This window comes from Giraffa tippelskirchi, chromosome 11 (assembly GCF_054371585.1).
Source record: "Giraffa tippelskirchi isolate mGirTip1 chromosome 11, T2T-mGirTip1v1.2.pri, whole genome shotgun sequence".
Classification (NCBI taxonomy): domain Eukaryota; kingdom Metazoa; phylum Chordata; class Mammalia; order Artiodactyla; family Giraffidae; genus Giraffa; species Giraffa tippelskirchi.
The window spans coordinates 69600001-69603375 of record NC_137285.1 but is presented as its reverse complement, the minus strand read 5'-3'; positions in this window follow the sequence as shown (position 1 = coordinate 69603375).

Here is a 3375-nt window from a genome sequence, read left to right as displayed (position 1 = left end):
CTCGGCGCCAGAGGTCGCGAGTGCGAGAGGCCCGGCCGACAGGTGGACACGCGGGCACCGCCAGCTCGGCGGCAGAGTGAGGCAACGGGGTGAGGGGCAGACAGCCTGACAGCCGGGCGACGGGCGCGCGCTGGCGGCTCGGCGGGCGAGGTCGCGAGTGGGAGAGGCCCGGCCGACAGGTGGACACGCGGGCACCGCCAGCTCGGCGGCAGAGTGAGGGAAGGGGGGGGAGGGGCAGACACCCTGACACCCGGGCGACGGGCGCGCGCTGGCGGCTCGGCGGGCGAGGTCGCGAGTGGGAGAGGCCCGGCCGACAGCTGGACCCGCGGGCACCGCCAGCTCGGCGGCAGAGTGAGGGAAGGAGGGAGGAGGGGCGGAGTCCCTGCCAGGCGGGCGACGCGCGCGCGCTGGCGGCTCGGCGGCAGAGGTCGCGAGTGCGAGAGGCCCGGCCGACAGGTGGACACGCGGGCACCGCCAGCTCGGCGGCAGAGTGAGGGAAGGAGGGAGGAGGGGCGGAGTCCCTGCCAGGCGGGCGACGCGCGCGCGCTGGCGGCTCGGCGCCAGAGGTCGCGAGTGCGAGAGGCCCGGCCGACAGGTGGACACGCGGGCACCGCCAGCTCGGCGGCAGAGTGAGGGAAGGGGGGGAGGGGCAGACAGCCTGACAACCGGGCGACGGGCGCGCGCTGGCGCCTCGGCTGGCGAGGTCGCGAGTGGGAGAGGCCCTGCCCGCAGGTGGACACGCGGGCACCCGCAGCTCGTCGAGAGTTAGGGAAGGGGGGAAGTCAGGGAAGGGGGGGAGGGGATAGAACCCCGTCGGGCTCGTCGACCCGCGGCTCCTGGCGGCTCTGCGGCCGAGTTAGGGGAGGAGTGGGGGAGGGGCAGACAACCTGACAGCCGGGCGACGGGCGCGCGCTGGCGGCTCGGCGGGCGAGGTCGCGAGTGGGAGAGGCCCTGCCCGCAGGTGCACCCGCGGGCACCCGCAGCTCGTCGACAGGGTTAGGGAAGGGGGGGAGTTAGGGAAGGGGGGGAGGGGCTAGAACCCCGTCGGGCTCGTCGACCCGCGGCTCCAAGCGGCTCTGCGGCCGAGTTAGGGGAGGAGGGGGGGAGGGGCAGACAGCCTGACAGCCGGGCGACGGGCGCGCGCTGCCGGCTCGGCGGGCGAGGTCGCGAGTGGGAGAGGCCCTGCCCGCAGGTGGACCCGCGGGCACCCGCAGCTCGTCGACAGGGTTAGGGAAGGGGGGGAGGGGATAGAGCCCCGTCGGGCTCGTCGACCCGCGGCTCCTGGCGGCTCTGCGGCCGAGTTAGGGAAGGGGGGGGAGGGGCAGACTCCCTGCCAGGCGGGCGACGCGCGCGTGCTGGCGGCTGGGCGCCATAGGTCGCGAGTGCGAGAGGCCCGGCCGACAGGTGGACACGCGGGCACCGCCAGCTCGGCGGCAGAGTGAGGGAAGGGGGGGGAGGGGCAGACACCCTGACACCCGGGCGACGGGCGCGCGCTGGCGGCTCGGCGGGCGAGGTCGCGAGTGGGAGAGGCCCGGCCGACAGCTGGACCCGCGGGCACCGCCAGCTCGGCGGCAGAGTGAGGGAAGGAGGGAGGAGGGGCGGAGTCCCTGCCAGGCGGGCGACGCGCGCGCGCTGGCGGCTCGGCGGCAGAGGTCGCGAGTGCGAGAGGCCCGGCCGACAGGTGGACACGCGGGCACCGCCAGCTCGGCGGCAGAGTGAAGGAAGGAGGGAGGAGGGGCGGAGTCCCTGCCAGGCGGGCGACGCGCGCGCGCTGGCGGCTCGGCGCCAGAGGTCGCGAGTGCGAGAGGCCCGGCCGACAGGTGGACACGCGGGCACCGCCAGCTCGGCGGCAGAGTGAGGGAAGGGGGGGAGGGGCAGACAGCCTGACAAGCGGGCGACGGGCGCGCGCTGGCGCCTCGGCTGGCGAGGTCGCGAGTGGGAGAGGCCCTGCCCGCAGGTGGACACGCGGGCACCCGCAGCTCGTCGAGAGTTAGGGAAGGGGGGAAGTCAGGGAAGGGGGGGAGGGGATAGAACCCCGTCGGGCTCGTCGACCCGCGGCTCCTGGCGGCTCTGCGGCCGAGTTAGGGGAGGAGTGGGGGAGGGGCAGACAGCCTGACAGCCGGGCGACGGGCGCGCGCTGGCGGCTCGGCGGGCGAGGTCGCGAGTGGGAGAGGCCCTGCCCGCAGGTGCACCCGCGGGCACCCGCAGCTCGTCGACAGGGTTAGGGAAGGGGGGGAGTTAGGGAAGGGGGGGAGGGGCTAGAACCCCGTCGGGCTCGTCGACCCGCGGCTCCAAGCGGCTCTGCGGCCGAGTTAGGGGAGGAGGGGGGGAGGGGCAGACAGCCTGACAGCCGGGCGACGGGCGCGCGCTGCCGGCTCGGCGGGCGAGGTCGCGAGTGGGAGAGGCCCTGCCCGCAGGTGGACCCGCGGGCACCCGCAGCTCGTCGACAGGGTTAGGGAAGGGGGGGAGGGGATAGAGCCCCGTCGGGCTCGTCGACCCGCGGCTCCTGGCGGCTCTGCGGCCGAGTTAGGGAAGGGGGGGGAGGGGCAGACTCCCTGCCAGGCGGGCGACGCGCGCGCGCTGGCGGCTGGGCGCCATAGGTCGCGAGTGCGAGAGGCCCGGCCGACAGGTGGACACGCGGGCACCGCCAGCTCGGCGGCAGAGTGAGGGAAGGGGGGGGAGGGGCAGACACCCTGACACCCGGGCGACGGGCGCGCGCTGGCGGCTCGGCGGGCGAGGTCGCGAGTGGGAGAGGCCCGGCCGACAGCTGGACCCGCGGGCACCGCCAGCTCGGCGGCAGAGTGAGGGAAGGAGGGAGGAGGGGCGGAGTCCCTGCCAGGCGGGCGACGCGCGCGCGCTGGCGGCTCGGCGGCAGAGGTCGCGAGTGCGAGAGGCCCGGCCGACAGGTGGACACGCGGGCACCGCCAGCTCGGCGGCAGAGTGAAGGAAGGAGGGAGGAGGGGCGGAGTCCCTGCCAGGCGGGCGACGCGCGCGCGCTGGCGGCTCGGCGCCAGAGGTCGCGAGTGCGAGAGGCCCGGCCGACAGGTGGACACGCGGGCACCGCCAGCTCGGCGGCAGAGTGAGGGAAGGGGGGGAGGGGCAGACAGCCTGACAAGCGGGCGACGGGCGCGCGCTGGCGCCTCGGCTGGCGAGGTCGCGAGTGGGAGAGGCCCTGCCCGCAGGTGGACACGCGGGCACCCGCAGCTCGTCGAGAGTTAGGGAAGGGGGGAAGTCAGGGAAGGGGGGGAGGGGATAGAACCCCGTCGGGCTCGTCGACCCGCGGCTCCTGGCGGCTCTGCGGCCGAGTTAGGGGAGGAGTGGGGGAGGGGCAGACAGCCTGACAGCCGGGCGACGGGCGCGCGCTGGCGGCTCGGC